The 21,524-nt window shown below is 36.5% G+C and overlaps 1 protein-coding gene across 1 annotated transcript in view; it reads left to right on the top strand.

Annotated features, from left to right (window-relative positions):
* LOC138695221 (uncharacterized) overlaps positions 1 to 21,524 on the top strand; it is a 474,964-nt gene that overhangs the window by 217,129 nt on the left and 236,311 nt on the right. The window lies entirely within an intron of this gene.

Here is a 21,524-nt window from a genome sequence, read left to right as displayed (position 1 = left end):
AAAAAGGAAACAAAAATAAGAAAGCAACTAAATAGAGAAACAGCAAAATAAACAACGAAACTACACAGAAACAAATCACCAAAAGTAAAAGTAAACTGGTAAACATTTCTAACAAAACAATAAACTGGAAAGGAAAATGAGAAGTCTTGCAAAGAAAAATAAATGAAGGCTTGTTTAATTGCAAAGCATCTCACCTATCTTGTGAAGTGACATTAGGAAAGTATAAATTAGCGAGTTCGCAGATGCTTGGGTCCGGAATGTAGCCTAGCAACGTGGGAACAACTGAATGTAGACCTCATCAATTTCCATAACATAATGAGGCCGCCACTTCTTAAGGGGGTTTTTCTATCGGCCGACTTTACTTGTAATTACAGGCGGAAGGGAATTGAGTGGAGATGAAGGTAATGAAGTTTGCAGCTTAGAGCTAGATTTCCAAGACTCGAGCTGCTTAAGACGTTCCGGGCGCGCAACAGGTTTGCTTAAAATTGAGAAACGATCGTCCAACCAAATGGCTTACTCTGTCTGCGTCATTAACCCTTCTCTTCCATACGCACAGTTATTTACTGGCAGAGGTCGGATTTCTGTGGGAATGCGTGCTTTGTCGGTTTTACATGCATTTTACATCGCATATAAATGAATATTTGGTGAAAATATTTAGCATGCATATGTATTTATTTCCAAGAACTATTAATAACAAATATGCATATTTCTCTTTGTGCCTTTGGATTTTATGATGTAGGCGTACATTTTTACGCGTGTGAACTCTGACAGACTATTTCGTTTGTATGACGTCATTCCATTTTCGACCAATGAAGTGTAATGAAATTTTGAATTCCAACCAATGACAGTCACACTTTGCGATAATTTTTGCAGCTAGATTTATCGCTATCAATTTATCGCATGGTCGTTCTTTTGTTTAGTCGTTGTCGCCAACTGTTTCCCCGTAAATTGATGATCATGAATACATTAAGATGCAACTACACGGTTGAACTTTTCTTTCAACTTCAATGGTCCACACCTGTGGAGTAACGGTCATCGCGTCTGGCCGCGAAACCAGGTGGCCCGGGTTCGAATCCCGGTCGGGGCAAGTTACCTGGTTGAGGTTTTTTTCCGGGGTTTTCCCTCAACTCAATACGAGCAAATGCTGGGTAACTTTCGGTGCTGGACCCCAGACTCATTTCACCGGCATTATCACCTTCATTTCATTCAGAAGCTAAATAACCTAGATGTTGATACAGCGTCGTAAAATAACCCAATAAAATAAATAAGTCAAAGCAATGAATGCAAGATTGATATTTAGTATTAATTAATATATTTACGCAGTGAAGACGACGTTCAAAACGGCGCACCATGTAGACACAAAATCTTCATGCATCTTAATTGAACGTACCTTTTAAACTTGATTCTTTCAATATTCTTCCCAGATTGCACGCATACGCGATTGGAATATTGAACTGTGTAGATGCAGCTTTAGTTCCGTTACACACTACATCGAGAATGCGTTTGTCGAGCTATAAAAATGCTTTCGTGTAGCACGAGTAACGGTCGAAATAAGGCACAGCTGACATTGGTCCTTCTCCCTATATTGTAGCCTATAACATTTGTATTTTGTGAATGAAATTAAACAATTAGTAGAAAGTCAGATGTTCAAATTTATGTAACATCATTGCATATCAAACCCAAAGACCTTGCATAGTAATAATAAGGTCTTTGATCAAACTGCCTTCCGTATGGCGTAATAAAATTCGTGTTTTAATTAGGCCTATCTATACAGAGATGGCTTCACTGTGTAGCAACATGTCTCGCTGTGAATACATAAGCATTGGTATATAGCTGTCCCCACTCTTACTGTTAAATTAAATGATGATTTCAGCAGATAATGAAAATGTATTTATGTTATAATAATAAGAGAAAAGTACAGTAGATGTAATTAACATTGTTAAACCTGTATTTCGCTTTTTCAAATTGGCATTACTGAATAATAACATCGATTTTCTTTAGTGCAGTAATCGATATTCATCTACGAGTATTTCAAATTCACAACGTCTGAATAGTTTAAGAATTCGTTAATATACAATTATTAACATTTTGTTAGTAATCAGAGGGGGAGGGGAAGGTAAGGAGTGCAGGTCGCGGCTGTTAGAGTTATTGCAGTAGCTGTGATGTTGCCAGATGCTTCATAGAAACATAATGATTTCCTCTAAAATTGTAAGTGTTAGAGAAAAGGCTTATTTAGATTTTTCAAATCTCTCCTCATGATCTAATACCAGTTTCATTTTGGTGCAGAAGTTACCATTCATCCTGTATAATACCACACTCCACACAAAGTACTATTTTGTGCTTATAGCAAAAAAATATACTGTTTTTTTTCTGAAGTGGAAACAAGAAATAGGCCTATTCCTCATTAACTCTGCCATATATACAGTTATTTACTGTTAGATGCCGGAGTTGTATGGAAAATGTTTGTTTAAATACAAAATTGTGCTTGGATCAGCGATTTTATATGCAGTCCTTACAACACATATATGAATATTTTGATGAAAAGTATTTTGTATGCATGTTTTTTTTATTCCTACAAACAAATACATATTCATATTTCTCTTTGTGCCTTTGAATTTTACGTCATGCAAGTGTACTTTTTTATGGGTGCGTTTTAAGCGTTTCAGACTAGTTGTGTTTGTCTCATGTTATGCCATCTGTAGCGATTAATATCTTAGGTAAATATTTACTTGTATCTTTTGCAGTGGAAATGTAAAGCGATCCCGATATTTAACTTTCAAACAACTAGATTTCTAATTATTTTATGGTCGGCCTGAGTAGCATAGTTAGTATAGCAGTATACCATTGGCCTTCTGTGATCGAGGTTGCGGGTTCGATCCCGGCCGAGATCGATGGCACTTAAGTGTGCTTAAATGCGACAGGCTCATGTGAGTAGATTTATTGGCATGTAAAAGAACTCCTGCGAGACAAAATTCCGGCACACCGGCGGTGCTCATATAACCTCGGCAGTTTCGAGCGTCGTTAAATAAACCATAATTAAAAAAAAAATATGTTGTGATAGAAAACCACCAAAAACCTGGATCCGAGTGACTGATCCCAAGATTTAAACCCAAGACCTCTGAAATGCAAGTTCAATATTTTATCACTGAATATAGGGATATTTTAGATTAAAGAGGGATTATACATCTTGATTACACAACTTTTAACACTGTATCACTTCGGAATATGTACTAATACTATACAAAGAAAACAAAAGACAGATCCAAAACTTGTATCAACACATAAACAAAATACACCCAAAGCTACACTACACATTAGAAATTGAAAACAACAAATCCATAAATTTTATAGATATCACAACAATAAAAGTAGACAACAAACACACATTCGAAGTATACAGAAAGCCCACAACAACAACAACACATCCAACCACCCCACACAACACAAACAAGCTGCATTCCGAACTACGGTACACAGACTACTCAACATACCAATGAACCAACAGGATTACAACGAAGAGCTAAACACAATCAAATACATAGCACAAGAAAACGGATACAACCCTAACATAATAGACAACATAATACGTAAGACAAAACATAATAACAAAAACATGAGAATACAACACAAACACAAGAACACAAAAAATACATCAAACTAACATACGAAAACAAAAAAAACACATAAGATTGCAACCTCATTCAAGAAATTAAATTACAACATCGCATACAGAACAAATAACACTACAAAAACATCTCAACACACAACACAAACAAATACAACCACACAGGCGTACACAAGCTCAAATGCAACACCTGCAACAACTTCTACATAGGACAGACAGGCAGATCATTTCAAACACGTTACAAAGAACACATCACAGCCATAACAAAATTACAAAACACCTCCACATATGCAGAACACATCACAAATGCCAACCACACCTACAGAGACATCAACACAGACATGGAAATACTGCACATCCAACCAAAAAGCCAGAAACTCAACACACTAGAACAATATGAAATATACAGACACGCGAAAACACACCCCAATGAAATTCTCAACACACAACTCAATTCCAGAACACACACACTCTTTAACTCTACACTACACTACACGAACACGCCCTCACAGGAAACAAAATAAGAGGCGCCAAGACCAGCAACGACCAGTTCTGAGGGTGACCCACAAAAGGTCGAAACATGTAAACAAGGTTCGTTAGAATTTACTTACTTACTTACTTACATACTTATTTACTTACTTACTTACTTACTTACTTACTTACTTACTTACTCACTGGCTTTTAAGGAACCCGGAGGTTCATTGCCGCCCTCATATAAGCCCGCCATTGGTCCCTATTCTGAGCAAGATTAATCCAGTCTCTATCATCATATTCCACCTCCCTCAAATCCATTTTAATATTATCCTCCCATCTACGTCTCGGCGTCCCCAAAGGTCTTTTCCCCTCTGGCCTCCCAACTAACACTCTATATGCATTTCTGGATTCGCCCATACGTGCTATATGCCCTGCCCATCTCAAACGTCTGGATTTAATGTTCCTAATTATGTCAGGTGAAGGATGCAATGCGTATTGTATTGTATTGTATTTATTAACATTCCATGGTATTCATACATGCTCACAGCTAGAATATGGAACAAGTCAAAAAACTTAATACTAATCTTAATTTAGAGTCACAGTCTAGATTAAATATATATAGACGAGATTTACAATGTAGTCTACTAGTACAACACAAAGTTTTAGTATCAATTTCATGAAGTGTTATTGAATGTCATGAATTCACCTACAGAATAGAAGGCGTGAGAAATTAGGTACTTCTTTAATTTGGCCCTAAATAATTTTATGTTTTGAGTTTCATTTTTTATATCGATAGGGAGGCTATTAAACATTTTTACTGCCATATATCGCACTCTGCAGCTCTGTGTTGTGTAACTTTCTCCATTCTCCTGTAACTTCATCCCTCTTAGCCCCAAATATTTTCCTAAGAACCTTATTCTCAAAACCCCTCAATCTCTGTTCCTCTCTCAAAGTGAGAGTCCAAGCTTATTGAAAGGTTTCGTAACAAGCTGCTTTTTACGGTGATGGGTTGTTAACCCTTCGCCCAACCCCCAAGCTGGAGGACCACTCCTTATCGGCTGTCCACGACTGCTTATTCAATATATTCGCAGCTACCCTCCATATCTGGAGGCCGTCTCCTCTATCCGCAACCTGAGGACGCGCCATGCCGTGGTGATAGGGACCCACAATACATAGACGTTAGAATTTAACACAAGAAAATCTTATCATACATATTCCTAAAGAGGGATATTTATGTGACTCTGAGGAAATTTTCGTAAGGTCAGCGTGGCAACACTGGTTTCAGTATCAATCAGAACTGCGTACATTCAAGCTGTTTCAGGTAAACTCATTGTGGATTAGGCAACGAGGTTTGGACCACATCAAATAGTGCGTCAGAGGGAATTAACGTAAAAGACACGAACCGGAGTACCCAAGACTTGTCCACGCCTTTGACATTGCTCTGTAACTTTGTGATTACGCGATCCTCCCTTCCCGCTCTAAGTTTTAATTAACTTCTCACCCCCTGCAACAGCAGCTCCCCCTCTCGACGCTTGCAGGGGATTTGATTACATGAAATCAAAACAAACCATACGGATAGGTATGGTACCACAACAATGAAGTGACCGCGCAATTTGCGGCTCTTTTGTTAGTTGAGTTCTCTCCGCCACCACGTGATGGCGTTGTGGTCGCACCGCACTTATCGTTCGTTGAGTTAACTTTTTTTTTTTCTATCTGAAAAGAATTGTTCGTGCGCTTAATTCAAAATCCTATATAAACCTTTGTGCCAGATTGAGTGAAATATCCTTCGGTGGAGGGAAATTTCGACATGAATTACAAGCAAAAGGAAGCAAGGTAAATTTGATGTGAATTCCGAATAAAGAAGGTAAAAGGAAATTGTGTTTGATTTTCTTTTGTTTTGCGACGCATTGTTTCTCACCTTTGCCAACATTTGAATAGAATAAATGATAATTCTGCAGTGTAGTTACTCAATGCAGCGGTAGAGAGCGTGCACTGGACTTGGAGCAGGCGTTCTTCTTTTATTTCGTAGTTCAACTGTTCATTGTACGCGTTATTTTTTTAATTATCCCATCGTTTCATCAAAAGCTGCATTGCAATAACACTTTCCTAACAGCATCCGCTATAAATGAAATTATGAAAAAAGATGAAACGTTCCATCGCCAGTGCAACTGAAATAGAGCTCTGGGATTTCATCAGTTTCAAATCGAGTTTGTGTGTGTAATTTAGCTAATTCTTATGAAGAGGAAGTACAAAAACATCCGCAAGTAAAGAGTTGATGATGTATTCTGTAGGTTTTAATGAACAAAAAGTTGATTCCGTAGGAGCGGAACACAATCGAAGCGCTGGTGTAACAAGGAACACAGCTTTGTTTTGCAGTACTGCCAACAGAACAAAGCACGGCTTCTCGTTTGTAACCACCTATTCATGTAGGCGAGATGTTGTCGATATTTCGTACTTCATGTTAAGATAATGAATTCATGATTTCGAAAAGCATTTCGCTTCTTTCAATCGTGGTTTCCATTATGTATAAAGTTTGACCTACCTTTCATGTTTTCCCTAATTTCACTGGGATGTACAGTATTTGTCTTTTATTAAGGAAGCAATTGCCTTCTGGCATTCATTGTTCTTCTTCTGAACACTGATCTGCCCTTCGTATTTTTTATAATATAAGATAACATTTATGTTTCCCATTTTAACAAAATTTTAGTCATTGTTCTTATAAAAACTGGTTTGCCTTTTATATTTTTCATATTTCAGAAGAGGATATAATTCTTATAAGAAAATAGTTTATTTCTTTCAATCATTATTATTCTTATAAAGAACATATTTCATAATTCAAAAGAGGACATATATCATTTTCAAAATAATTTATTTCTTTTAGTCATTGTTGTTCTTATACACTGCTTTGCCCTTGTAATGTGTCATAATTCAAAAGAGGGTATTATTTCTTACTACAATAGTATAATTCTTTCAGTCATTGTTATTTTTATAAAGACTGCTTTGACCTTTATATTTCTCATGATTCTAAAGAAGATATAAAGACTGCTTTGTCCTTTATATTTCTCATGATTCTAAAGAGATATAAAGACTGCTTTGTCCTTTATATTTCTCATGATTCTAAAGAAGATATAAAGACTGCTTTATCCTTTATATTTCTTATGATTCTAAAGAGAATATAAAGACTGCTTTGTCCTTTATATTTCTCATGATTCTAAAGAGATATAAAGACTGCTTTGTCCTTTATATTTCTCATGATTCTAAAGAGAATATAAAGACTGCTTTGTCCTTTATATTTCTCATGATTCTGAAGAGATATAAAGACTGCTTTGTCCTTTATTTTTCTCATGATTCTAAAGAAGATATAAAGACTGCTTTATCCTTTATATTTCTCATGATTCTAAAGAGGATATGAAGACTGCTTTGTCCTTTATATTTCTCATGATTCTAAAGAGGATATAAAGACTGCTTTGTCCTTTATTTTTCTCATGATTCTAAAGAAGATATAAAGACTGCTTTATCCTTTATATTTCTCATGATTCTAAAGAGGATGTAAAGACTGCTTTGTCCTTTATATTTCTCATGATTCTAAAGATGATATAAAGACTGCTTTGTCCTTTATATTTCTCATGATTCTAAAGAGGATATAAAGACTGCTTTATCCTTTATATTTCTTATGATTCTAAAAAGGATGTAAAGACTGCTTTGTCCTTTATATTTCTCATGATTCTAAAGAGGATGTAAAGACTGCTTTATCTTTTATATTTCTCATGATTCTAAAGAGGATAAAAAGACTGCTTTGTCCTTTATATTTCTCATAATTCTAAAGAGGATATATTTCTTAATAGGAAACAGTTTATTTATTTCACTAATTGTTGTTCTTATAAATACTGGTGTACCCTTAATATTTTTCATAATTCGAAAGGGGATATATTACTTATTGAAAAATAGTTTATTTCTTTCAGTCATTGTTGTTCTCATAAAGACAGGTTGTTGTTTGTTGTTCATGTAATATATAAGATTTCAGCTACATTGCAGCCCGAAAAATCGGAAGCTCTGTGTACTAATCTATTGTTCGTTTCTTTTTTTTTCATAAATCACTTCATTATGTATTTATTTATTTAATCTCCCCATACCATCAGTAAATCTTATGCACTTTATTCTTCTTCCTCCTAATATCACACCCTCCCATCTTCTGAAAACAGTTCTTCACTAAATCCTCCAAGTACATGTTGAACAGTGTAGGTGGTAAAGGGTATCCTTGTTGTTCTACAATTACAATTTGTTAAATTAACTATTTCTGTCTTTATATTCCCCGCATTTATTAATCATCCCCATTTGTGTACGAATAGCAATGAAGTCATTATGATATCACATTTTTTTTATTTTCCCTTTTGTGTTTTATCATGACCGGCTAGATTCGAAACCACATTATTTTAAACACAAGTCATCCAAGTAATTGGTAACGTCGGAGTACTTATGACCGACTTTCTCGAATATCAAGAGCAAAAACGTTTCAGATTAAAAATCTCGGCAGCGGCGGTGGTGGTGATGATGACGTAGGCAGCACCTGTAGTATCATATTGTTTGCTGAACGCACTACCACCAGTTCGCCAGATCACCATCATAGTGTTAACGATACTTCTACAGTGAGTAAGACATTAAAATCTGTTGGAAACAGACAAATTATACGGAGCAATCTCCCATGATAGATGGACCGCTTATTCCGGTTAAAGCGATATCGATTTGGCGCATTTTACAAAGCGCGCCAGACTCTCCCTTTTAGTCATCTGATAAGGCCCTCCCTGCGCCCAATTGCCCTTTCATCTGCGGCGAAATCGCCCATTCAGTTGCCAGTATCCTAGGGCCCTTTTTAACTCGGGCATGGAAATGCCTCTTGCACCCGCCCCCATTTTAATGGATTCTGTTGTATTTCTCGCATCAAACCTCAAAGGAATCCTAATTTCTGAGACCAGACTAAAAGCTTTTTCAGTTCTTAGTCTGAGGTAATTATGCGACACGGGTCAGGAAGACGGGGCTGCGCTTTAACGGAATATGCTCTACAATTTGTAGTTTTTTAACACTCCAGAAACAAGGTCTTCTTCTCTCTTGTCCCCTTTCAGTGTCTCTTTGTTGCAAACAATTTTAACTCTATTATACGGGTCTACCGCTCGTAGGAGACTACACTGTCGTGTAGGTCGTACACGCTGAAGTCCTGGCTTCATATGCGACCTAGAGAATGATATGGCCTATAATTCGTAATGGAAAGAGTTTGCTGAACTTGATGTATTTCTGTAGAAATCGAGAATATAATATTCTCACAAATAACCTCACAAGAGTTGTCTTGTTGAGCGCGTAACGTGAGTGAATTACATAGAGAGATGGGAATCGGTGTGAAATATGAATAAGACTATTTGTCTTAGTGAAACTTACACCAGAGTCCGTATAGGCCAGTTTCTATCTGACGCTTTTCCAATTCACTGCGGCCTAAAGCAGGGAGATGCACTATCACCTTTACTTTTTAACTTCGCTCTAGAGTATGCCATTAGGAAAGTTCAGGATAACACAGAGGGTTTGGAATTGAACGGGTTACATCAGCTACTTGTCTATGCGGATGACGTGAATATGTTAGGAGAAAATCCATAAACGATTAGGGAAAACGCGGAAATTCTAGTTGAAGCAAGTAAAGCGATAGGGTTGGAAGTAAATCCCGAAAAGACTAAGTATATGATCATGTCTCGTGACCAGAATATCGTACGAAATGGAACTATAAAAATTGGAGATTTATCCTTCGAAGAAGTGGAAAAATTCAAATATCTTGGAGCAACAGTAACAAATATAAATGACACTCGGGAGGAAATTAAACGCAGAATAAATATGGGAAATGCCTGTTATTATTCGGTTGAGAAGCTTTTGTCATCTAGTCTTCTGTCAAAAAATCTTAAAGTTAGAATTTATAAAACAGTTATATTACCGGTTGTTCTGTATGGTTGTGAAACTTGGACTTTCACTTTGAGAGAGGAACAGAGATTAAGGGTGTTTGAGAATAAGGTTCTTAGGAAAATATTTCGGGCTAAGAGGGATGAAGTTACAGGAGAATGGAGAAAGTTACACAACGCAGAGCTGCACGCATTGTATTCTTCACCTGACATAATTAGGAACATAAAATCCAGACGTTTGAGATGGGCAGGACATGTAGCACGTATGGGCGAATCCAGAAATGCATATAGATTGTTAGTTGGGAGGCCGGGGGGAAAAAGACCTTTGGGGAGGCCGAGACGTAGATGGGAAGATAATATTAAAATGGATTTGAGGAAGGTGGGATATGATGATAGAGACTGGATTAATCTTGCTCAGGATAGGGACCGATGGCGGGCTTATGTGAGGGCGGCAATGAACCTCCGGGTTCCTTAAAAGCCAGTAAGTAAGTAAGTAAGTAAGGCGAATAATAATAAATTAATTAATAAAGAGAATATAGGGAAAAGTAGCCATCAGTGGACCACCTAACAATTTCTTATTTTATCCAACAAAGGCAATGCTTTTAAATTTAATTCATAGGCTTGAACAATTACATTACTAATAAGTAAGCTTAGTATTTCAGCTACGTCTAAGCTGGAATACAGTTGCCTATTGTCATACTGTACTACAGCGGTCGAAACAGAAGACTGGCCCCTAATGTAATCGAAAGAGAAGAAGGTAGTTAAGCTCTCACTTGCACACAGTGTAGACATGGCTATTTTAAAAGGGATGAGGGGGACGAATCCCAGGAAAGTATGTATTTCATACGTAGGAAGATGAGCTGACAACAAGGTGGAAGTTTTCTTGGAAAACCATAAAACTTAATAAGGGTTTCGCATTGTGTTTAAACTTTCAATAGAGGTAGACTAGGTTACTGTCCTCATATTTCCATCTCTTTCTGAAGTGTTTGTGCAAAGATTTTCCCTACTGTACCTGGTTTACAGTTAGAAAATAACAGTACTATTGTGCTTTTAAGTAAGCAATTTCCGAGAGAGGAATATTGTCAGAATTTGTAGTATGAGTTTGTATTAACAAAATAATAATTAATATCAACTACAACCGATTAATTTTAATCGACTCGATTATTCAATTAAATATTTTGATGGATTAATCTTACAACAGAAATTGATCGATTAATAGATTAGATTAATCGATTAAATCCCACAACACTAATCAAAAGTAGGGTAAAGTAATCTAATTCCGTGATATCCCTAATCCCGTGATACTTTTCTTAAATTTAATGTGAGTTAAAGTTTTGTCGTTCGACCATAACGCCAGACATATTTTTCGAAACAGTGCATCTTTCGCCTACTTTTCAGACATCGGTGAACTTCCTAGCAATATACCCAATCCCGTAACATTCAGTGAAAAGAATGCATCACGGAATTAGGAGTATCGCGGAATTACGCAACTTTACCCTAAAATTACTTCTTATAGAATTTTTAAATCATTACCATTGACTGTTTTAAAATGTCTAGTTATTATGCAATCACCAAACGTGTTACGTAACACTCGCTCAACTGGTGTATAAATATTAGTATTAGTATTAGTATTTATTTATTTAACCTGGTAGAGATAAGGCCGTCAGGCCTTCTCTGCCCCTCTACCAGGAGATTCCAACTACAATATCAACAATAAAATTACAATTAAGTTAGTATTAAATTTACAATTACAATTACAAATAATATTACAATTAGTATTAAATTTACAATTACAATAAAATCAAAGTACGAAAAGATTACCTAAATAATTAAAGCTAGATAATTTATCATAGAGAAACAAAGAATATTTTATATTTACTGAATTAAAAATTAAATCTAGAATAACAAAATTGTATAGTGATGAAATTACTGAATATTGAAATATTTTGTGATAGATTAAAGAAACTATTTACAAGTAATCAATTACTGACCAAGAGCCTAGTAAGTTTTCGTTTGAATTCAATTTTATTTCGACAGTCCCTGATGCTAGCAGATAGCGAATTCCAGAGTCTTGGCAGGGCTATTGTGAAAGAAGATGAGTATGAGGAGGTGCGATGGGATGGTATTAGGATGGTAAAGTCAAAACCATTTTAAAACACAAAGGTCCGTATTCATAGACATTTCGCAGCACGCGCTACGAGCATACTAAGCTAGCCCCGGCTATCCACTGGTTACTAGTACAGAATTCAAATCATATCCTATCGCTATGAATACGAAAAACGCTGATCATCCACCGAAAGCCCGCGCTAAAAATGTCTATGAATACAGCCCATATTGACATAACACTTTTGACATATTATGAACAGAGTCTGTTACCATGTTAACCAAAACAAATTATTAGTGTGACTATTACACTCTTACTACGTCATACTACTTTTGACTAATAAAACGGTACGAAAGGACGTATTTCAACCAATCATGGCTGCTTATCGCACAATTTTATCGCGTCCCTATCATTTGTTTAATTTTATCGCGTCCCTAGCATTTGTTTCTTTGTTTGCCAATATTTGAAACTGCGCTGGTCTGGACGTCAAAATATGTATGTATGTATATATATATATATATATATATATATATATATATATATATATATATAATTACAAACCACTCCAGTCGATGCATAGCAGTTTCAAATATGACTCGCATTGGCATTCAAGAACAAGAATTAATAAAAATCACTGATCATACCTATGCATCTTCTGAAATCCGATTTACAAATAAATGAAGAGCACCATTCGGAAATCCTGAATAAGTTGAATACACCATGTAGGCCTAAATCAACGAGTTCCACTTCTATTACGCACACGTCCAATATAACATCAATTGAACCACCAACCACATTCAAATTTGAAAATTGTACACTCAGTAATTATTCCTTTTAAAATTATTCATTCGCAAATAAGTTGAATAAGTTGAATACACCATGTAGTCCTGAATCAACGAGTTCCACTTCTATTACGCACACGTCCAATGTAACATCAATTGAACCACCAACCACATTCAAATTTGAAAATTGTACATTCAATAATTATTCCTTTTAAAATTATTCATGTTTATTTTTTATGTCATCGTCGTTAATTAAAACTTTTCTAACACTTGTGTATATTAGTTAGGTTATGTTATAGCTTCTGCTATATGATATTATGGATAGTCACGTATCAGAGATTGTTTAATATTAAGACTTATTGAAAATCATCTGTCAAGTGACGTTGATTACTGGGATTCGGATAATTGAAGTGGAATGTTGCATTTTAATAAAAATGAAACTGAATCAACAAAGCCTTCTTGACTAGTAACATTGTCATCGTGTATAATAGATCGAGAACTTCTCGACGAGAAGGCATTGCTCACTACTGCCATCTAGCATGCATCTAGCGTAATATTTGTAATGTTGAGATGGAACAATAATACATTTGAAGACAGTTGTATTTTCGTAAGTCAATTAATATTTTATTGTATTGGAGTACTTCGTTACTTCTAATCTTTATATACTTTCTTTTAATCGTGTAATAGTCAATTAAATCTCACTCGAGTTTTGATTTTCTCTAGATAAATCAAAACGTCTAGTGAGATTACTGTTGACAAATGAACAAATCCCATTGTTCGATACATACATGTGTGTTACCATTTTGTGTAGGCCTATATGTTAATTAAAAAAAAAAGTTATAATTTATAATTATCTATTTCAAAATGTAACTTACTTTTGAATAACCCTGTACAATGAACAAAGTGAAGAGTAAGTTATGAATAAATAAATTTAAATAGATAGATAAGTAATGCAGTTTTTGTTATTGTTTTAACTCCACTATTAATGTATTTAAATATTTTAGAAATATGCCTGTTTGTACTAAATAATCTTTGGTTCTGACTTAGCCCATGGCTGGATAGTTCGCATGCAGGATCAGAGAATTCTGGGTCAGATATCCTGTGTACTACCATCGCCGTCGCTGAAATGGTTTAAAGCCTAACACAAACACGGCGGAAGGGATGGTCGCTTTAAGTAATTCCAGGAACAAAGGAATGTTTATATTTCGAAGAAATGAAATCTAGGAATTGGTATCTCATAGAATAAACAAATGAAGGGAATTTGCTCCAAAACATTAAAGAAGCACTGTTGTTATTACCGTTTGAAATAGCCCGGAGTTCTGTAAACAGTATCAGATGACCTGGCCTCCTCAGTGAGCAAGCGATCTGCTTTTACTTCACTTTCCTTTCTCTTCGCCACTCAAAAGTAAACAAACAGCCCCGAACGTAGCGATAATTCAAGCCTTCATACCTTCGCCGTGCAGACAAGACAGTAGTATATCATCATCTTTTCCTCCGTTCTGGTCCTCTCTTCCTGGCTTTCTTGTACGTTTCATTTCAGTTTCTTTCCTACTTACATGCCATCTCCTTTTCTTGCACTTCCTACTCTGTGCATGAGTCATCTTAATTCTTCTCTTTACTAACACCATCATCTTCTCGTAGCACTCATCCTACATCTTCTAAGTTCTCGTTTTTTTCTCATCATTTATTTTTGCTCATCTCTTATACTTCCTCCTTCTTATACTTTTCTTTTGTTCTTATTCATCTTCCCGCTTTCACCTATTTTTCTTCTCTTTTGCTTTTCCAATTCCTTCCTCTTCTTTTCAGCTTTTCCTCTGTTACTTTTCATTTTTTGTCTCTCTTTTCTTATTTCCCTCTTTTGCCTCTTCTCTTCTCTCTCTCTTTTTTCAGCTTTCCCTCTCTTACTTCTCATTTTCTCTCTCTCTTTTCTTATTTCCCTCTTTTGCTTCTTCTCTCTCTCTTTTTTCAGCTTTTCCTCTGTTACTTCTCATTTCTTCTCTCTCTTTTCTTATTTCCCTCTTTTGCCTCTACTTTTCTCTCTCTCTTTTTTCAGCTTTCCCTCTCTTACTTCTCATTTTCTCTCTCTCTTTTCTTATTTCCCTCTTTTGCTTCTTCTCTCTTTTTTCAGCTTTCCCTCTGTTACTTCTCATTTTTTCTCTCTCTTTTCTTATTTCCCTCTTTTGCCTCTTCTTTTCTCTGTCTCTTTTTTTCAGCATTCCCTCTGTTACTTCTCATTTTTTCTCTTTTCTTAGTTCCCTCTTTTGCCTCTTCTTTTCTCTGTCTCTTTTTTCAGCTTTCCCTCTGTTACTTCTCATTTTTTCTCTCTCTTTTCTTATTTCCCTCTTTTGCTTCTTCTTCTCTTTTTTTCAGCTTTCCCTCTGTTACTTCTCATTTTTTCTCTCTCTTTTCTTATTTCCCTCTTTTGCTTCTTCTTCTCTCTTTTTTCAGCATTCCCTCTGTTACTTCTCATTTTTTCTCTTTTCTTATTTCCCTCTTTTGCCTCTTCTTTTCTCTCTCTCCTTTTTCAGCTTTCCCTCTGTTACTTCTCATTTTTTCTCTCTTTTCTTATTTCCCTCTTTTGCTTCTTCTTCTCTCTTTTTTTCAGCTTTCCCTCTATTACTTCTCATTTTTCTCTCTCTTTTCCTATTTCCCTCTTTTGCCTCTTCTTTTCTCTGTTTCTTTTTTCAGCTTTCCCTCTGTTACTTCTCATTTTCTCTCTTTCCTTATTTCCCTCTTTTGCCTCTTCTTTTCTCTGTCTCTTTTTTTGAGCTTTCCCTCTGTTACTTCTCATTTTCTCTCTTTTCTTATTTCCCTCTTTTCTCTCTCTGTCTCTTTTTTCAGCTTTCCCTCTCTTACTTCTCATTTTTTCTCTCTCTTTTCTTATTTCCTTCTTTTGCCTCTTGTTTTCTCTCTCTTTTTTTTCAGCTTTCACAATGTTACTTCTCATTTTTTTCTCTCTTTTCTTATTTCCCTCTTTTGCCTCTTCTTTTCTCTCTCTCTTTTTTCAGCATTCCCTCTGTTACCCTCTTCTGTTACCTCCCATTTTTTCTCTCTCTTCTTTTCTGATTTCGCTTCATCCTTTTTTTCTTCTCCCTCGCCTTTTCTTCTTCCTCTTTTCCTATCTTTTTCTCTCCTTTTTTCACGTTTATTCTTACTCTACTTTTCTGCTTTCCCTCTCCTTTCTTTTCCATTCTCCATTTCCTTCTTTTCTTGTTTCTCTTTTACTCCCTCTCTCTGTTTATTCTCTTTTCTTCTCCCTTTTCTACATTTCCTTTCTCCCCCTTTCCCTCTTACTCTTCATTCCCTCCTTCTTTCACTTTTTCTCTCCTTTCCACATATTCTCTCTTTCTTCATGTATTTTTGCCACCTTCTTCTTCTTCCTATCAAACTGGACATAGGTTCGAACCCATTCCCTTTCCTTAGGATTCGCCGATCGCTCCCACCTGTCAGCTCTGGCTGCACATAGTTCAACCGTTACTTCCTTCTCCGTCAGAACGGGTGCTCAACTCACTTCTCTAACCTCCACCCCCGCAGTAAAGTTGTTCCTCGTTGTACACTCAGTCGCAGGGTGGACTGCCCTCACCACCGAATGCGGTGGAAATGACTTTTCCGCCTTCTTCGCGAGGAGTAGGTGCATCTCCCACTGTCTGTGAACAACCTGAGCTTTATTACACAGGAGTTCTGGTTAAGTACATACTTTACATATTTCTCTCGCATCAAAGGAAAATAACAAAGCTGTTTCTTACAATATTACTTGAATGAGGCCGCCGCTCCCTCTAATTGCAACCTTAGGCAGTCAGATAATGTTTTGTAAAGGAGTCCGCTCCACCCAGTCTGCAGTTAGCAGTCTAAATGCTGTTTTCTCTGATGCCAGGCACTTCGTTTTAAATTAACGTTTCCGTTATTGGTTTAAAAGTGGGAGAAATTCTTAGTGAAAAGTACGGCAGCGCACTGAACTACGGGTTGTTCCCATGGCAACTTCTATCATATCTTTATCATAAGTCTTCTGAATAACACAATATTCACAGTCATTTTTTTTAGCTTACCGTCATGAAAGATATCAAAAAAGAAAGTAGCCTACTTATAATGATATGTTTAATCTAATGTCGGGTTCTTTTCTTTGCGCCTTCCATGCAAGCGTCTTCCTCTAGATCTTTTTGCCGCAGTAGCGTTGTCCTCGGTGCACCATGGGAGCTGATTTACGTAGCACTGCATGCTGATGATGAATTTTTTAAATAAGGAAACGATGGAATCCGTTATAAGAAACAAGAATAACCCGCTAAAACTTACCACCAAGCAAAGCAACGTCTATGATCATTAAAAATTCCGCGTGTACCCCACGAAATGCGAACCATTGTTAGTAGCGTGGACAGCGGACACTTTAGAACGTCAAATGGAGCACAGACAAGTACAAATGTATCCTGATAGTACCGATATCTGACCCTACTAATCGATAGTGATCGATAATTTGCTTATGTAAGTGTGGATTTTTTAGTTATAACTTCTGTGAATAGATGGCGGAGATAATAGTCAGTGTGGCCAATCGTATTGCAGAGTTATATGGATATTATCTATATATATAATTTGAACTGGTAATGGAAATTACGGGAAAACGGCTGAACGGATTTTAATAAATGACCCCTCATTTTGAAGCTTGGAACCCAAAGTTTTTCGGAAAAGTAGTAGTTTTCAGTGAAATGTCAATTTTCCTACATAATTTTCCTATTTTCCAAAATCCATCTGTTGTCAGTTTTGAGAACTAATTTTAATGAATCACGGCCGACTTGATTGAATTTCAGAACACAACACACACTACAATAAACAATAGGCTATTACACGAAGGCCATGACCTGCAGGATTGCCGACATATTTAGAGCTCAATTCAATTTGTTATTAAAAACTGATTCTGCAGTGTATAATAATTTTCTGAGTACAGCTGTGTATTGGATGTTCAAATTTAAGAAACTTGAGGTGGTTTGATGACATTATTACCATCAGACATTAAATATTATTATAGTTAATATCATGATGCATCTATTTTTCATTAATTGTACATAATATTGATGCTATATTGATGACATGAAAGTGAAACGTTTTGTGGTTATGTAAGTAAATGTAGAGAATATCTTAATTTAGATCTTCATTTCTATAATTTACTGAGTGACTGCTATATATAACTACAAAACATAAGTGAGATAATAATATTGTTATTAAAAATCAAATATTTTTGTACTTATTAGCCCAGTGGGGTTGGGTCTTTTTCATATACTTAATGGCGGTGTAGTGTAGATATTGATATGTGTCATTGTCTTCAGTATTGGCTCGACGAGCGCAAAAATTACAGTTCCTAAGGAAAGATCAAAAGGTATTACTTACTGATAAAATAAGAGGCCTAGAAAATTCTGTAGTCTCCAGATCATTTCAGCAAGATCTCTTAGTAGGATAAAATGATTTTACGCTCTACATTTCAAGTTCTACATGCAGCAGCTATACGAAAATGTTATTGTTCCAAAGCTTAGCAAACCTGACATTTTTTTAACTTTCGCCTACAATCCACAATGACCTGAAATAGCTACTGCTATCGTCCTGACATTGATACTTGCGTTTTCGCGTTGAAACTAAAAAACTGAAGTTGGATAGGTTCAAGATAAAGTATTTGGCCTAAAAAAATCCATTCAGAGGGAGTATGTTTCATTATTATGGAAGCAAATAACTATTAAAAAGACAAGTATTCTTCATTGAAAATAAACCTGAAAAATGTTTATTTGAACGTCTAACGAACTTAGTTTGCAGCAGTATTTGCTGCACAAGCCACTAGTATGCTATAATGTAAAAAATAAAGATGTATAATAAAATTAACTCACATTTTTGTCACAGATTTAGCAGAGGACAATTTTCCCCTCAATCCGCTGTTTAAAGCAAAAAATGTTTTGCTTATTTTTTTTCTTCGGTATTATGTCTGTTCACTCACACTTCAAAATGACAATGAAACTGGCAAGAATTTAAACTATAATAAAAGGCGAGTTCCGACCACCAATAAACTGTCCATTGTTGGAAGCACGTTCTTGGTGCTCTGCTTTGCGTCATCAGTTTTGCTTACAGAATTGTAAAGATTTAGGCCTATAACTGCTGCTATAGTCTTGTCGCTTTATTTCCGGTGTGACTCCTCCCCTTTGCTTACGTCTTAGGAAGTGAAGGCTCAGTAAAGTCTATGTAGGTAGTATCGTTCGCCATTTTTGTTCTTTCGTTGCCGAGCTACCAGACGAGGAATCTATTTGCTTCACCGATAAACATTATCATGTCGTAGATAATAAATCAAACGCACTATAATTGAGCAAATAATTGAACGGCAAATAACGTCCTCGTGTGATTTCTGCGAATACCAACGAAAGAGCCAAAATGGCGGGCGATTATATTAAGTATTTATCGAGCCTTAGGAAATTCATTACATCATCAATACCGAATGACAAGACGCACACGTTTAAATGTAGCCGACCTGCAACGTGATTGGCTGCCGGAAATAAGAGCGACGGGACTGTAGTACCTGACCCATGCTGGGCATTGTCACTACGGCCCTGTTTCATGTACAAAGAAATGCCGGTTTGGGTGTAAAAAATATTGAATTGTCTTGAAACTTAAACTTGTGTTTTCAGTTTTATAAAATGTTATTCTCACAGTTATTGAACAATTTTAAAATATCAACGATTGTCGTTGCGTTGGAGTAGAGGGTTTCAAATAATGAACAGTTAATATTCAGCATATTCCGAATCTCACCGGACCGGTGGACAACAATGACGTCACGCTGCAGCGAAATATGAACAAAACTGCTGGAAGGTTCGATGGCTATCATGGCGGCTGTACAAGTTGTTGTCTGTGCTACGCTAGCAAGATTTTGCGAAATTTCCGTACTGCCATCTCGTTCAAAGAAAAGATAGTATAAACAATTTATTTGTTGAACCGGTAGTAATAACTGGTCCGTTGACATGTTCGCTCATAAGCCATTAACATATTGTTTTTACGTTGTGCTCATTACTAACAATACAGCAGAACACACCGCCATGACACAACAGTGCACGATGTCATTCGACTGCTAATTCCCGCCCTATACAAGAACCAATCAGATTCACTGATGGCGGCTGATGGAGACTGCCACCACCTCTGCAAGCTGATGTCACCGGTGCGACACCGGTGGAGCATCAATGACGTCATCGTTGAAATTCGCAACACCGTGATGCCATCAGATTGCTCAGCGCTGAGATTCGGAATACGCTCATTTAAATGTAGATTTTAGAAGTCATTCATTAGTAACGATCTTCGGGTAAACTGGCCTTCTATACCCAAGGTTGGGGGTTCAATCCTGGGCCAGGTCGATGGCATTTAAATGTGCTTAAATGCGACAGGCTCATGTCAGTAGATTTACTGTCATGTAAAAGAACTCCTGCGGGAAAAAATTCCGGCACATCCGGCAGACGCTGATATAACCTCTGCAGTTGCGAGCGTCGTTAAATAAAACATAACATTATCTTCGGGTAAAAAGTGTAATATATGCATCCACATGCAAATATTTGAGAAATATGCACTGATCCCCTGAATATGCATTTATATGCACTATGAAACTTCCCCCTGTCTATGCGGATGACGTGAATATGTTAGGAGAAAATCCACAAACGATTAGGGGAAATGCGGAAATTCTAGTTGAAGCAAGTAAAGCGATTGGGTTGGAAGTAAATTCCGTAAAGACTAAGTATATGATTATGTCTCGTGACCAGAATATAGTACGAAATGGAACTATAAAAATTGGAGATTTATCCTTCGAAGAGTTGGAAAAATTCAAATATCTTGGAGCAACAGTAACAAACATAAATTACACTCAGGAGGAAATTAAACGCAGAATAAATATGGGAAATGCCTGTTATTATTCGGTTGAGAAGCTTTTGTCATCTAGTCTTCTGTCAAAAAATCTGAAAGTTATAATTTATAATACAGTTATATTACCGGTTGTTCTGTATGGTTGTGAAACTTGGACTCTCACTTTGAGAGAGGAACAGAGATTATGGATGTTTGAGAATAAGGTGCTTAGGAAAATATTTGGGGCTAAGGGGGATGAAGTTACAGGAGAATGGAGAAAGTTACACAACACAGAGCTGCACGCATTGTATACTTCACCTGAAATAATTAGGACCATAAAATCCAGACGTTTGAGATGGGCAGGACATGTAGCACGTATGGGTGAATCCATAGTTGGTAGGCCGGAGGGCAAAAGACCTTTGGGAGGCCGAGACGTAGATGGGAGGATAATATTAAAATGAATTTGAGGGAGGTAGGATATGATGGTAGGGACTGGATTAATCTTGCTCAGGATAGGGACCAATGGCGGGCTTATGTGAGGGCGGCAATGAACCTCTGGGTTCCTTAAAAGCCAGTAAGTAAGTAAGTAAGTAAGTAAGTATGAAACTTCTCCCGTTGATCCCCTATAGCACGGATCACATTTCTCTCATACATGCATATCTTTGCCCTTCAAGGAATAAAACATGCAAATATGCCAAAATCCGCCCTCTAGCAATCTATGACTCCGTACGCCCTGGGACAGAATTCTGTTCCTG

The sequence above is a fragment of the Periplaneta americana genome, chromosome 2 (genome assembly GCF_040183065.1).
Source record: "Periplaneta americana isolate PAMFEO1 chromosome 2, P.americana_PAMFEO1_priV1, whole genome shotgun sequence".
NCBI lineage: Eukaryota > Metazoa > Arthropoda > Insecta > Blattodea > Blattidae > Periplaneta > Periplaneta americana.
Note: the sequence above shows the minus strand (reverse complement) of the source record. Positions and strands in the feature narration are given on the sequence as shown.